Consider the following 15868-nt stretch of genomic DNA (forward strand, 5'->3'; position numbering starts at 1 on the left):
TCAGGGCAGAGAATCGAGGTCGTAGATCCTCCTCGAGTTTCCAGTATTCTCTCCCTTTTCCACTTCCCACTTCGCTGTTTCTCCTCGTTCCGCAGCACCGTCTTCCGTGCTGCCGCAGGACTTCTAGTCTCTACTCCAGTTCGAGTGGCCCGGAACTATGACGCTGATACACTAAATTCCCTTGTTTAATTAGAAACTAACGGAACGTTGCGCGCGCACCGTGACACGAAACCTTGCATCGAGTTATCCGATGCTAGAAAGAAAGCTGTTCCCTTTGCGCGTTCGCAAACTTTCCAAGTGTCTCCCCGATAAATCCCATCATCGAATATTAATACACCTCTGTGACCCGTTTACGCGGTTCGAGAGCGATTCCTCGTCCCGTTGCTTGGACTCGGTTAGGGGGTTGTTTCGAGTACGCTCGGTGGACAACCACGGGAGATTTTCGTCGGTTTCGCGTTGCGGGAAGAAAGTCGTGGGCTGTGCAAACGTGTTACCCGGCGAGCCTTGGGACGACGCGTAATCGTAATTAACGAGGTAAAAATAGAGGCGGAGAGTAGGAATGGGCTGGCGGGCAGGGTGGCAAGTGAAAACTCATATTTACCGGTTAGCGAGCTCAGACATCCGCAGTAATGCTGCGGCATTACGCGATACGCGGTGAATACAGAGTTTCGCCCGGGCGAGCGGCGAAATAAGCCGGACCAGCTTCGTGCGTCGTGAAAACAAACGAGAGGGGATCCCGATAAAAGGAACGGCGGTACAGGCGGCAGCAGCGTAGCCGTGTAAGGGGAGGCTTTCCTCGTTAATGAACGATGCGAACCGCGGAAAATGACGCGTCGACTTTAATGCCGAAAGTATTGCTTTCGGGACTTCGACACCGACGGAATACGACCGGGACTTATTACGTTAGAGCCTAAGCTTGTTGCGAAGTTTTGTCGCCTTTCTCGTCGTCCGTCGTACGCCGAGAACGGCCGAGATCGGCCAGAGCCGATAGGGATTCTCCGGGGGTAGTTTGTTATTTTTTCCCCATTTTCTTTTCTCGCAGACAGCTCGCTTGTTCCGCCTGCATGAATCATTATTAATCGATGACGCTTTTCGACGCTGGAAATACGGCGATGATTAGTAAGGACGATAACCCAATGATGTCAAGCGAAGAGGGTACGTGGAATGATTAATTACCAGCCGGTTTGTCGTGTAATTTTTTCCAGCCATTATTGCCGCGTGTGGTCTAGCGTTATCGCGATGCACACTGTCCTTCCCTAATGGCGATACTTAATTTCACTCTTAATTGGCCGCCGCTTTTAGCTTAAAGAGCTCGTAACGCGCCACCCTTTTTTCCCTTGTCTCGTCACTCGTACTTTAGGAAATTTCATTCCACGCGATTCCGCTCCTTTTCCACGCCTACCGTCCATCGATCGAGGATATATTCGGTACCCAGGCGTATCGCCGGTGGCTGTCCGTTTGCCACCCCCTGTCGATCAATTCCTCGAACGACAGACCAACTTTGCGCGAATGAAACGCCGCCATTAAGACCTCCGGTTAGCCAAACTCGTATCCGGTAATTCAAATTACGATCACCGTTCCTCGAAACACAGCCGCTTGTCCTTTTATTACGAGTTATTAATTCAGCCGGGAATCGAACGCTCTCGCAGTCGCGTCGATTCGTTTTGTTCCACCGAAAGTGTGAACAGTGTTTTCGAAGCAACGTTTAACATACCCCGCAGCGTAAACCGGGGGGAAGCGTTCGTTAACGGTGTTCGATAAAGTTTTCGGTGACACGGAATACCGATAGAAAGCGGGCGCCAAAGGGGGCGAGAGCGAGAGACGCGTATGAGGAGAAAGGCGGTGCAGAGAGAAAGAGAAAAGGGAACAACAGGATACGGAAGACAACTGGGACGACGCAAGGTCGAGTACGCTTCGATAGATGTCGGTTAATGGAAAAATCTAAAAGGTCAGAATGCGCTTTTAGCGGCGGTCGCGGCGGTTGCTTCGTAACAGAAAAATAATACAATATTTTGAACGCGACGGAAGGGTGGTGCACGCGGACAATTAAAAGCTCGCAGCGGTGGGTGAGAATAATTGCTCTTCGTTTCGATGCGAAAGCCGGAATTCTGGCGGCGCTGACAATAAAGCTGACCCGTAGCCGCGCGCGCGACAAGAGGAGGATGCGATTGTACCGAGTGACAACCCAGTATGTCGAACGACCAAATGGATTTTACGTGTACACGAAAAATACAGCCCCGGCAGTGCTATTGTGTTCGATACGAGCCGGAGTCACGCATCCACGGGTTTTACATGGACGCATTACACCTACATTTACCGTACCATAATCCGCGCCGTGCAGCTCCGTTTTACGCGGAGGGACACAAGCTCGTTCGCCACGGAAAACCTACGAAAACCGGGGGGTAGCAAATTAATTTACTTTTCCCTGGCATACCGCTTCTACGATTCTGTTTCTCCTTGCCCGCTCGTTCTACCCTAAAATTGCGCGTAACTCGATTTCCCTGGGAATTTTTCGCTCGAAACGGTTCGAAAGCTCCTTCGTAATGTCGCGACAAAGCTCTTTTATAGATATTTCCGCTCTTCCGCAGTTCTCTTCCAATTTTACCCGGTTTCTACCAGCCTCCGGGGACGAAGGATTTTAATCGCGAGATTGTAATTAGTACGGTCATGAAACGGTATTATAGATAGTTTCGCAAAGCCCGAGATTAGGGGGGAAATCGCGCGCGACATTCGGCGCAGCGGATTTTTCAATTTGTCACTGGAATCGCGTTTCGCGACGATTTCATCGACTCGGTGGAATTAAAAGGAGAAGAAAAGGGGGAAAACGTGATACGCGAAAGAGAAGAAAATAGCAGGAAGAAACAGCGTGTACCCTTTATCTCGCCGTACCTCCAACAACGGTCAGCGGCAATGTTTATCGTTTTCCGAGAAGAACTAACTCGATTTATCGTGGATTCGACACGATACACGGGCCCGTTGAAAATCGTTATCGCATCTCGGTTATCATACCGACTCACGCCTACGTGCCGGCATTACGTATCGTGTTAACAGCCCCTGTTTCCGGCTCCTTCGTGCAACCCCTTTCCACCAACCGCGTCTAACCTGCGATTTCGTGCAGCGTCTCGGCTCCACCGGATTATCAAACTCGCGTATACGTTAATTACGATTAACGAACGCATCGGGAATTTCGAGCCGAACGATCGCCGAGTTTCATCGGTCGTATTCGTCGTTCCGGCAGCACGCGCCTCCAACGTTCATTCATCGTTCGAACGAGACAGTTATGTTATTTCGTATCGTCGAAAGGGGCGGGGTACCGGTGGAAAGCATTAAATAAATCGACGTTACATCATAATGGTATCGGTTGGAATCAAATAAATATTTGCCGCGACACGGCTCCAAACCGATAGCCGTGAAATTTAATTCGCGTGACCGCGCGTGGAGGGTGGTCGCGCGCGCGCGTCGAATGCAAATTCAGGATGCAAGGGGGCGACGGCGGGGAGGGGCCCGAGCGCGCGGAAATACTGCCCAATAATTTCCCGTTTTTCATGCAGCCCATATTTGACGGACAACCGGCGATTTTGAAAACTCTCTTTTTTCCCCCTTTCTCTCTGCCGTTCGATGGCAATCGCGGCGGAAGTAAAGGCCGAGATAGCCGTATAACGGCGCGCGCTCGTCCACCACCGGCTCTGTATAGGCCGCACATCGAAACGAAAGCGTCAGTTTTAATTACGCGCTTGCCCGGTGCATCGCGCCATCGGGAATATCGGGGATATCGACTGCATATACCTATGTATCCGCCAGTAGACACGTTGCTCTGTACGATATCGGCTATTGCCTACGTTAGCCTTTCACTGCGTCACCCTGTCCAAGTAATCTGGAAATATTAGCTCGCAATGATCATCCAACACCGTGTGCGCGGCTAGTCGTCTACTCTCGGTGCTTCTCCTTATCTCTTCCCCATCGCGGTTTCCTCCTCGTCGGGATTCTCGTTTCGCGTCCTTCGTTTCGTCGATTCGAACGGATAGGGGTCCGTTTGAATAACTAACGACGTGGAATTCATTCGCGTGTAACGAATAAAATTACTCTCGGAAATGAGAAAGATCCGCGTTCCGCGAGGGGGCAGAGAGTTGAAGTTTACCGAAGAAACGCGGTCCGACTCCTCCGACGTAGTAATTTGTCCGTAATCGCGCAACGTTTATGGAAAAAGTACGTTCGCACGTACGTTTCGCTCGGTTTTCTCGCAGGCATCTCTGCCTGTCTGCTTTTCAATTACCGGGCATGCAATTCCTTGCGTTATCGGTGGCTGATCTAGACATACCTGGCCCCCGGCAAGTTTGCCGCATTTCCGCTTTGCCCGCTTCTTCGTTTTCCAACTGTACGGAAACTGACGTGCCTCCGAGGAATTTTACGGCGATCGAACATCCAGCTACGCCCCCTCCCCCCCCGCCCGCCATCGCTTTTTATGCACGGTCAATGCGTATGGAAAAAAATGTGTAAAGGCGAACTCGATTCATAAAGTTTCCGTGTATCTCCAGTGAAATGAAAATTTCTATCGTGCACGCCCTTTGGCGATCTTCCGTCCGAACGAGCCGCGATATCTTTCGTAAACGAAAATGTCTACGCGCCGGTGTAATAGCCTCCGCGCGATGCAGCGAGATCCCGTGCACCGAGTAGAAACACCAGGCGATGCTGTGATATCCGAAATTGCACGTTACTCCGTTGAAAATTTCTTTGAACCTCCCGGCTCTTCGTCGCTCCCCGTCCAATATTCATTCCCAGACGCTGAAACGTTAATGTTTGAAATTTATTTCCCTGCTTCTCGGTTCCATAATTTTCGTGGGAAATGTCGCGAGTACGGCGACGAATTAATTATTATCGAGCCAGAGTTATTTCCGCTCAAGCTTCGATCGTCGGGATACACGGAAAGCTTGAGCTGCCATTTTTTACCCCGGCTTCCGGTTAATTCCCTCTATTCCGATGCGTTCTCTCGATTTCTGCGAATCGCCCGAGCGATTCAAGTTATTCTATATACGTTATCAACTATCCCTTGGTCGACTACCTGTCGCGGATGGCGCTCACTCTGCGGTCATTCGGCGGTCGCTAATGGCCACTTTCTCTAAAATCGTTCTTGGCGACTACGGCGACTGCTGTGGACGTTCCTGGGGCTTTCCTTCCGGTCCCAACTATTTCCGTGGACGGTGTCCATCCCGGATCAGCGGTGGGAAATAATCTATCAACCCTGCTGGTATCCCAGCGACGATATCTTGCCAGGATTATCTCACCGTGGCGAAATTGCGACTTTGTAAAATATGCATATTCGCTTTGGCCGTGTTCTCCTTTCACGGAATTTTAGCGATAAAAAACAACGCGAGACGCGTAAAAGGAGGAGTTTTTAGCGATAAAAAAGCGCAGCATCATCGGAATACCGAAGAAAAGAAATACGAGATACGATATAAAAAGGAATAGCGAGAACCGAGGAACAAGCAAGGGCGAATATCAGCCAAGTTACGAAGATGGTAACCGAAGATGTTTCTGGGCGAAAATGGCTCGCAATTATTTACGCGTTTTCCCGGAAACCAAAGTCGATATAGGTACGCGTGGAATACGCGAGATCGATAGATGGAAGCGTAGATACTGCACTCCGCTTCTCTAAAGCAGCCTACGGACGTTGTTACGCTTCGCGATGCCTGCATCGATACAACCGATGAGTTTAAGCGACTTACGAACGACGCAGTTACCGGCTATTAGCTATTACCCTGGCTATTATTGTCTCTCAGTTCTCCCGTGCAATGCCTCGTTGGACAGCTTGTCCCTTCGCGTTCAGGGCTTTCCTTATCCACTTATCGAGACGCACGGTTACGGGGATGGTCGGGCTGAAGGCAGGGTGGGTGGTTAATTCGGCGGAATGTTGAATCGTAGGTTCGGGAAATGGCGGAAACGGGACGGGCCGTGGAAAGGCAATGCGTCTTTCGTCCGGTCGAGCCTCGCTACCTCTTCCCTTCTTCTCGAATACGTCCGGTAATTGCGTTTGTGTGTAGCCAGGAAGTTTTATTTGGCTGGCATTTATTCGGCAACGAAGAGACAGCAGCCCACTTAGGAGGAGAGACAAATGTATTTACGTCGTGAATCTGCCAGGAAACCCGCATCCACCTTTCAAGCTTACCCCGTTTATCCAGGGATTCTCGCAAAATTACGGGAAGCTTTCGCGACTGGTATTTCGACCGTAAAAAAAAAAGAAAGGAGAGGAAAGGAAGAAGAAGAAGAAGAAGAAGAAGAAGGGAAGGCACGGTAGGAATAGATTGCGCGATGCGTGGTATCAGCGTCGACTAATTTCGGCTGGCCCCACGTTCGTTCGATCGACGAAGAGTGCGCAGAGGTTATTACGTTGCCCGATGAAGCTTCAACGATACGTCAGCCGGCTCCGGTGTCTCGATCTCAGACTTACGACTTCCCGGGCACGAGTTGACACCACGATCAGGACGTGGATCGCGGCAGCTATGACAGCGGCTGGGTTGGCAAGCCGCGTAAACGAACGTGTACGTGTAAACGCTGCTTCGATAATAGATTCCCCATTTGGAGTTCAGAGTTCTACGGTGAATCTGTAACTCCGACGATCAAACTGCTTGCAAAGTTTGTCGCTCGAATCGAATGGGAGTTTGGGTAACTCGAACCTAGGCTGGCTCTTCCCTCTTGTACACGGCTATGTACGTACATGCTACGTATGTACACGTACGCCTTCCTCTCTTCTCTCCTCTCTCACGGTTCAGTGTCTCTTTCGCGTGTACATGCATACATGCACGCGTGTACACACACGCGCGGCTCTCGTCGTCGAGACTCCAGTCGACTCGACTGCTCTGCGTGCTCTCTTCGCGCATTGTCGATGCCACGGCAAAGTATCCGGGACTTTTTCTCCTTCCGATTTCAGCTTCCACTCGTTTCCGGTCTTAGCCGTCAGACGGTGTACCATTAAAGTGTTTCCCCGCGACGGTCCCGTATGTGTCGTGATGCGCCAACATGCATAGTACATAAGCGTCGCCGTCGTTGCGACCGAAAGCAACGCTTTCTCTTCCAGCGGTTCCCGCGGTACGGGGAATTGCGATAATATCGAGGAAACGAGGCAAGGGAATCGCTGTTATACTTTGACTACTTTGCCCTGCCATGCTTGTATATTTTTAACGTACAACGGTTTCTCGTTTGCGAAATTGTTCGCGACAACGCTTCGAAACACCGCGTCGCGAGTCGCCTCCTCTTCCATACGCTACCATCGGCTGCTACTTTCGCGATTGAAAGACGTCGTTGTCTCGCGACAACGTCGCGTGGCTAACGGACAACTCGTTTACGAATGCGAAAACGGCACGGATAACGCTTTCCAGCATAAATAATATCTCTTCTCGTTTGAACGATAACGCGGATCTTCGAACATGGTCGCGAGACGTTGCTCGAGAATTTTTTCTTTTCTTGTCAGATAGTTGCGCCGCGTTGCAAATCGACCTCGAGCGTTTCTGCTCGTTTTAGAACATCCGTGGACTTTTCCGTAACAACCTGGAGTACCCTGCGGCGATCTTGCGCTTTGTAACCATGTCACTCGACACGGCGATTCGAACTCTTTTAATCTCGCGGAATTGTTCAACCGACGTTTCGACTCGATCGTTGATTTTCCCGTCCAATTTAGAATTTTATTTTTCCCCCGTTTATACGCCACGTATCGCGTCACATCGTCCGATTGTTTCGTTTATAGTTGTTCCCGTGTACGCGTATTATACCGTCGATAAATTACAGCTCGATGGACCGTACGGTACGTCGGGTGAAATGTTATTACCGGAAAAAAATCTACCAGTCGATTTCATAAATTTGCCGGATCTAGTTGGAAATATTCTTCCCGCTGGTCTGTTTTGATCCGCGATACGAGCCGGCTGCCGTATAATGTCGCGACTTTCATTCTGCCTGTGCGGCAGGAAAAGCGATCAAGCGTGAAAGTATTTTCGAGTGTGTTGCTTCAGCATCCGATAGCGAGCGAGACCGTGCTTCCTGGCACAACGAATATTTTAACACCTGCGAGCGGATTTCATCCCCGCATCATCCTCCGCCTCCTATATACCGCGCCATCCCTGTGGATTTAACACTGAAGAGCACTTATCGCTCTCTCGCACTCTCCTCTCCAGTCACAACTAAATCGTCCTGCTCAAGTTCGACTTCTAGGTGTGACCTCGCCGTCTAGTCTCTCGCTCTCCTCGCCCTCCTCGCTCTCCGCGCCCTCCGCAACCTCCGCAACCTCCTCGCCCCTCTTCCTGGCAGTGTTTCACCCTTTCCTCCGCCACGTTGCTTTGTCGATCTTCCGTTCCTGCAGCTTCGCTGCTCGAGGACCGACTAACGGACCGTGGTATGGTTAGGGAAATGCGGCGAATTCCGGCGACAGTAGAAGCCGGAGTCGATAATAACCGAGCAAAGTCCATTATGACGCGTTTAAGGATTTACGCGGAGGGATTATCGATGCTCTGGAAAAGAAAGGGAGAAAAAACACGGGAAGAAGGTTCCGAATCCCATACCTACCGCCACCGCTTCCTGCCGCTTTTCCCTTTTTTTTCCCCACCCTTTTTCCCCGCCAGCGTTTCTCCTCTCTCTCCTTGCACGCCGTCCCATGACCCCTCACCCTCCGCCGTTCTTTGCGAGATTTACCTCATTCTCATCTTTCTCTTCGACCCCAGCCCCTCCCCACGGCCACCCTGATCTCTTATTCTCCAATCTCACCGTGCTCGTAAAGGATTCAAAAGAGATTGAAAAAGATTTGCTCGTCCTGCCGCTAGGAAAGTACAGGAGCACGGGGGGCGGGTAACGAGGGGTGGGTGGAAAGAAAATAACGAAGGAGGCGGGCTAAGAGTCGCGGAGAACGCGGAGGCCGGGCATTTTACTTTGTCGATAAAATAACTTTAAAAATTAAGGGCACGAACGGTTAATTCCAACGTCAGACAGCATCCTCGGGCAAAGATAGTCGCTGAGGGTCTTATCGCGATAGGGGCGCGGACGCGGCCGCTGCCGGAGTGGCCTGGCTAATCTGCATTATAAAACACTTGTTGGTGGCGCGCCGTGGTCGCTGCAGCTGCGTCTAGAGCGTAAATACGTTGCGACGTTAGAGCGCGTCGCTGTTCCCGCAGTCCTTTAAATAAGAATCGTTATGCGGGAACCAGCGGGGGACGTCGCTTTCATTACGGAACAGTCGGAAAGCTTACTTTCTTCGGCGCTGCGCTCACCCCGGCGAAAGTTTTTCACCGCGTGTGTCCCGGCGAAATTGCCGGAACGGTTCCGTCGCGTCGCGTTCCTTATCGCGCCAATTCCGATTGGTTGCCGAAAAATTGCGCCAACCGATGCGACGATCCGTGGCTCGCGGAAACTCGACCGTGAGAATTTCCCGACGATTCGTTCGCCGATGGCCGCTCGCAGCGAAACAGAATTAATTTAGGAATCGTTCGACGTATGATAATTCCGAGCGGACCAGCCAGACCGAGTGGCGCGTATCCTTCCGATATTTCGCGCGAAGCCGAACATCGGGAATATCGAAAAATCGATATTTGCCGGACCATCGGTGCGTTGTCATCCTCATAAATCACGCGGATTTCGACGGCCGGAGCACGCATGAGCGACGTGCTCGCGAAAATATTCCATCCCCGTTCGTCTTCGTCTTCTCGTCTCGTCAAAGCCAGCGGCGATCATTCCATCGTGTTTTTCCGGTCGTCCAAGAGTTTCGGCACACGGGCTAACTTTTGTTTCCCATCGAGTCTGTATACCAGCGTTGATACGATTTTCAAAATAACCCGTAATGGTCATCGCGTAGTGCTTTCCCTTTCAACGCGTACGCAGGAAAAATGTTTACCTGTATCGGTTCCAGCAGCTTTCGAAACACAAATGTCGAATTGCACCCATTTTGGCTACGGTAACCGATACAGAACCGAAATAAACCATGAAACAAATGTATCAAATGCTACTGGATCCGTAACAAAAATCCAACTCCTATGGGTCTCTGTTCTTTATGACCGTCGTAAAAAATAACGGCCCTTTGATACAGTTTCGACGAACCGAGATCGATATTATAACAGTTTTCCACCGTTCATTGTCCAATTATATCGATGATCGTGATCCATTGAGCGAAAAGCGGAAGTTAGGCTTCTAGAACCCTCGTCTACAATGTTGCGGGCGACTCGAGGTAAGAAGATCTAGTCAAACATGCGTAGCCAGAGGCATGGTTTGTAGGGCTCAACGTGTAAACATCGGCACGCTCGAGCAGGCTCGTGGATAATTTTCGCAAACGTTTTCCTGTTCGCAGTTGCGTGTTGTTCTTCGCCGCGTTCGGACGTGTGACCGGGTTTGTGTTGATCGTGCCACGTGCCATCGGGACTTCGACGCAGCTGGAGTTCAACGAGAGTTCGGTGAGTAATATTTATTTTAAATCCTTACAATTTTTTTATTGTTATAAGAATAATTTAGTGGGGGGTAGGGGGGAGTGATAAAGTAGTTCGGGACCACTCAACAAATAGTTGAGGAATCGGTTGGGGGGTTTTCGTTGGACACAAAGAAGGTACCCGCTCGTTTGCGTTGTCGAGGAACCCAGTAATTTACATAGCTAGAAAAATAGCTTGGGAGCGTTAATTGGTCTAGTATGATCATTTATCGAGGTCCGACGTGATCACTCATGTGTGATCACTTTTTATATGCGAGTTTCCGATTGTCTTTTGTCTTCGCAGGGGGCCCGCGTCGCGGAACGTTCTCGACGATTCTGATCCTTCTAGAACCTTGATTCGCGACACGTGCACCCGGGTCGTGGCATGTGTGTGTTCGATTGTCCTTTTCCCTTGTTGCGGGTACGCGTCACGGAACGCTGTCGCTGGTTCTGATCTTTCTAGAACCGTGATTCGCGACACGTGGCCCTGCACGGTTCATGACCGGGCATCGAACGCTCTCGGTCTTTCGAGGTCGCCACAAATAGTAATTTAGACGTGCTTCTGCAACGTTTAACGATTGTTTTCATTAGTCAGACACGTGGTTAGTTTCTGCCGATGTCTTTCTCCCTCGTTACTTGTTATTCTCGAAATGGCTGGCCGCGTGACCGACTCTGTTGTCGCTTATGGCACGCGTCACGTTGAACTTAACCTTCAATCGGTGACGTGCGTTCTTGCCGCAGCACGTGTAGTATTTCCTATGCGATTTTATGAAATTAATTCTACTACGATAGTTTGCAAATAGGAAGTGGATTTTTATTAGTAATCGGAGTGAAATTTATTTCTCACTTTAGTATAGATACAATAATTTGTCACGCGTCGCTAAAATAAGGTGTGAATTTGGTCACGTCACCAGTTGGAGGTTAAATCGTGGGGCATGGGGTTAATTAGCTTGATCTCTCTTAATTTCTACCTCGATACGAACATTTTCGAAAACCGGAAACGACGTTGGAACGGTTTTCGAGCCCCGGTGTAGATGTTAGTCGACTCTGCGCGATTTTCAGTCGCTTCGCTGCCGGAGCGCTACCCCGAACAGATTCCAATTTAGATTCGTCGTTGCTGGTGTCGGCTAAGATGTGCCGCGATGGCGGCCAGGCATGACCGGTGTCATCGGCGTTTCGCCGGAAAAGCGACTCCCTTCTTTCCTCGAATGGAGTGCGGCCAAGTCGATCGCGTATACAAATAAGTTGGCGCACAGGAAATTAAGGATCACGGACAGGAAGGTACCGCGTCGGGACTCGATCGTCCCGATGCTCGGGAGATAGGCGAGCTAGATCCCGAGTGACTCCTTTCCCCCGGCGAATCTTTTTGCCGAGCGTATCGTTGCATCTTTCGGGATTTCAACGCGACGCGACACTCGCGTTTGCCGCTAGATTATTCCATCAAGGCAGATGAAAAATTTCGAGGAACGCGTTACAACGGAGGACGTATTCGTCGCTGCGCGAGAAAATGGCCGGAATTATCATCGGGCAGGTCAGAGGCTGGAGGTAATTCGAGAGAAAGCATTTCACCCGGCCAATCCTATCGCGCGTACGTCTCGTCAGTCTGTTTATGGCGCGGGATACGCAATATATCTTCCGGTTTAATCTCCCGGCTTTCTTGCGTATCCTTTCTCCCAGCCTGACTTTCCGGGGATTAATTTTTTCCTTTTTTTCTTTTTCGTCCGCACGCTTCATGCAGACGATCCTGACGCCCGAGCGCGACGAGAACCAGAGACGAGACTCGACGGAGTGACAGGCAGGAAACGCTGATCCTTCATCCCCGTTTTTCCTCGCGCGATTTTTGCGTTATTACGGCAACGTTCGAGTAGTAGGTATAAATTGAAACGAATTACGCGATAAAATGAGCATCGTTAAAAAGTAACGAAACGAGGCCCGGGTAAAATATCGCGGTCCGAGGCCGGGGACAGGGATGGGTGATAGAGGAGCACGGGAGAGGAGGAATCACGGAAAAAAATTCGGGAATCGACGTATAGGACGGCGGGTGTGCTCGTGTACGGTACGGTCGTTCGCGATGAAAGAGGGAGGCACGAGGAAGGGACGAGAGGGTGGAAGAATGGACGATAGGACGCGATGGCAATGTACAGAGGGGTCGGACAGGTGGGGTGTGGGGCATAGCCACGATATATCGTGGCTGAGCCTTTATTAAAACTGCTTTCGGTATTATTGCTTTCCGGGAACGTCGAGTCTCGAAAATGGCATTTCCGCGAGATAGGCCGTGGTCGTGTGCGCCGCCGAAAATATATATCATGCCCCTCGTGAGACCTGTCGTCTCTGAGGGCACCGTCACAGGCTGGCCCACTATGACCTGCAATAAATATGCTCTTCACTTTGTACAAGTCGCTCGCGTGCTCTTATATTGCTCTCGCCTGGTTATTGCCTGCCGACCAAAAGTGACTCGGCCACTTTGGCCCCTGTCTGCCACGGATCATCCACGAAATCTGCATGCAACGATGCTCTCCCCTCCGTTCCGGTACCTCTCTTGCGCCATCCATAGGCGCGACTATTTCCCCCCTGCACGTTCGCGACCGGTGATCGAACGATCCGCGTCTTTCGCCAGTTTCATCCGCGCGACAACGTCCACACACTCGCGTCGACGTCGCGAGCTTATGATAATATTTAAAAAGCTGTTCTCTCTTACTTTTGTCCGCGCGCGATGGTGGTTATCTCGCAGCCGGCCTCAAGTGTCGCGACCAGTTTTTGTCCGCTCTCGACTCTGGGATCCTCGTTGAAATTTTTACGTATCCCGGTATTCGACGCGCTACACGCGAATTCCCTTCTGTTTTTATTATATTTTCGCGCGCTCCGCCGAGCGCGGTTCACCGTGTCCCGAAATATGGTCGCGCGAGAACGCGCTGTTTCGGGCTGAACGCGTTATCCGTACGGACGCACGGGATCGCGACGATTTTCGATCGAATCGTCCGCTATCTTTCGTCCACGAAACTCGAGAAGTTGGTCCGTTTCGCGACTCGACCCAGATTTCCGAGATTGCCGCTCGTCGACGATATCTTCGCTCATTGCTGGCTCCCCCATCTGCCGGGGGTCGGGAAACCGCCAGAAATTCTGTCGACGTCGAACTTCTGCTACGAACGAAATCTTTCATATCCGATTATACGTACGCGTATCTGTCGAGACAAAGTGGTCGGGTGGTCTCTCTCTCTCGGAGAGCTAGTTGTCTTGCCAAGAGTAAGCCGCGTCGGGACGGTGCTTGGGAAACCCTTCGACCGTATGGAAAGCAACGGAACGACGATAGTAATAAAGGCGTCGTGACAGTAATGGATGGTATTGACAACCCTTCCGCTCACCCCTTCCTCCATCTCCTCCTCCGCCACCTCCGCCAAGAAGGAGTGTTCTAACTCACGGAATCTTCGTCTCTCTCTCTCTCTCTCTCGTTCCTCGCCGTAGTCTCGCTCTGTCCCTGTCTGTTTCGCCACCAGGCTCTCTCGTTTCCTCTCTATCCTAGACCGCTAGAAAGCAGGTAACAGCGACCAAGCGGCGAATAGTTTCCCCCGGATCGTCTTGAACAATGCAAATTGATGCGGAATCGATACTAAGCTGGTAGGAGTTTCTAATAAGATTCTCTCGCTTGCTTCGACGCGGTATTGCGTGGCAGCTCCTTCGCTCGCGCGGTGTAAGAGGACCACGGTTTCTTCGTCTGACGAATGTCCTCGGTACACCGTATCGTCTCGCTAGCTCGCGAACGCGTGCGTTTATACGACGAGGGAACTCGGGTAGACCGTTACCCCGTAGACGACGTTATCTACGTGCCGACACTCCGCCGGTGTTAGCCCTTAGGGTCGCGCGTAAAAACAATGCGAGCATACTTTTCCGGATAATAAGCTTTTATTCTTCCGTGACGTTAGATTTTATTGTCGGTGTATAAGGCAGGGAACGGTGCCGTAAAACGAGCGCGTATGCAAACGCTGGCTTCCGCATCGCGACACCGCAACGTTTTTCCGGCGTTCCACCGACGGTGTCAGATAGAATTCTGGTTTTTCGCGTTAAATCGGCCGGAACGACGGTGATGGACATTTTAAAAACTCCGAGGCGAAAGAAAAGGATATCTTGTCCGACGCGGGAACGCGGCTGCGAATCGACAGACGTCGCGCGGAGTTTCCGAAAATGCAACAGGGATGCGGCGCATCGGCGACGCCGTTCGACAGTCGCGATTCCGCGCGACTCCACGCGAGTAGCGGACGTGTCGCGTTACGGGACGCAACGCGATCCTTGGCCATTTTCCGCGAGTACCGACGCGACAAGATGTTGCTGATCGCGACGAGGATGGTCTGGTAAAACGCGCGAGTGCGGGTATCGACGTATCCGATTTCGTCTGGAAGCTAAGCGTGGAATAATTTATAAGCGCATTTCACGGTTGATCACGTTCGGGCCCGGTGCGTTCACAATCTGTCGGTTAACTACGTATCGCGCACCCACCTACGCGTGAACAACGATAAAGAGCGAGAGAGAAGGAGAGAGAGATCTGGCTAGGTTCCACGTAGCGTCCTCATTATTCGTAAATTATTTGCCGGCCGTCACGTTGGTCTGAGCAGGGAATTGGAATTGGTTGCCGCGGCCGTATAGGGTGCAAACTCGTCGGATCGTAATAATATAGGACGTCCGTGTTCCATTGGTTACGTTTCCTCGTACACGCGAAATGCATTGCGGCTCGCATTCGGAATACCCTAACCGGAATGCCGGGCGAAGAATCGGAAATACGGACGGGAGGGAAAAGCACGTGGAAACGGGGAGAAAGAACGGAGATCCTTAATAGGATCGGGACTAAAATCGGACGAGCGGAGATTCGCTTTTATCTCGCCGTTGGTATCGTCCGGTGGCGACGACTTTTCGTCTGCTTCTGGTTCGCGCTATTTCGTCGACCTATCGTCGATCGAATTATCGAGCCAATGGAACGTCGGAGTCTCTTCAGAGGACTGTCTCGACTCTCGTATCAGTTGGCACCGCTCGTCTTTCTTCGAAACACTCGCGAGATACAGCCGAGATTGCGACAGGTTTCGCTGAGTCTTCGACACAGATTTTCCACCCCCTACCCTCTGGGAAAAGTTTCCCCGAAACTGTCGTGCCCCGAAGAACTTTGTCCCCGTGTGCATTCGCTCGCTCCGTGTCGTTACACACGCGTCCCCTTCCGCGAGTTGTTTATCGGACGCGAAATAATACCTAGCGCCGCTGCATCGAACCGTGTGCGTGTGTGTGTGTGCAGCTGAAACACGCCCGGTCGCGGCAGCAGGGACGATCTGATTCCGGGCCGGAGAGAGGGCGCATGCATTAAAAATAACAACCTGACGCGTCACCGGAGAACTTGGTCGGGATTAATGGGATTAAATCAACCCCCTTTTTCCACCGACCTTCCATTGTATTCCG

General features: G+C 51.3%; 1 long non-coding RNA gene across 1 annotated transcript in view; it reads left to right on the forward strand.

The window, feature by feature from the left end:
- Nucleotides 1-15868, forward strand: part of LOC108556160 (uncharacterized) — a 50143-nt gene that overhangs the window by 16506 nt on the left and 17769 nt on the right. The window contains exon 2 of the long non-coding RNA XR_001890808.1: nt 10319-10421. This is a non-coding gene — a long non-coding RNA (uncharacterized LOC108556160). The remainder of the gene's footprint in view (nt 1-10318; nt 10422-15868) is intronic.

This window comes from Eufriesea mexicana, unplaced genomic scaffold, assembly GCF_001483705.2.
Source record: "Eufriesea mexicana isolate 0111107269 unplaced genomic scaffold, ASM148370v2 scaffold474474858, whole genome shotgun sequence".
NCBI classification, from domain to species: Eukaryota; Metazoa; Arthropoda; class Insecta; order Hymenoptera; family Apidae; genus Eufriesea; species Eufriesea mexicana.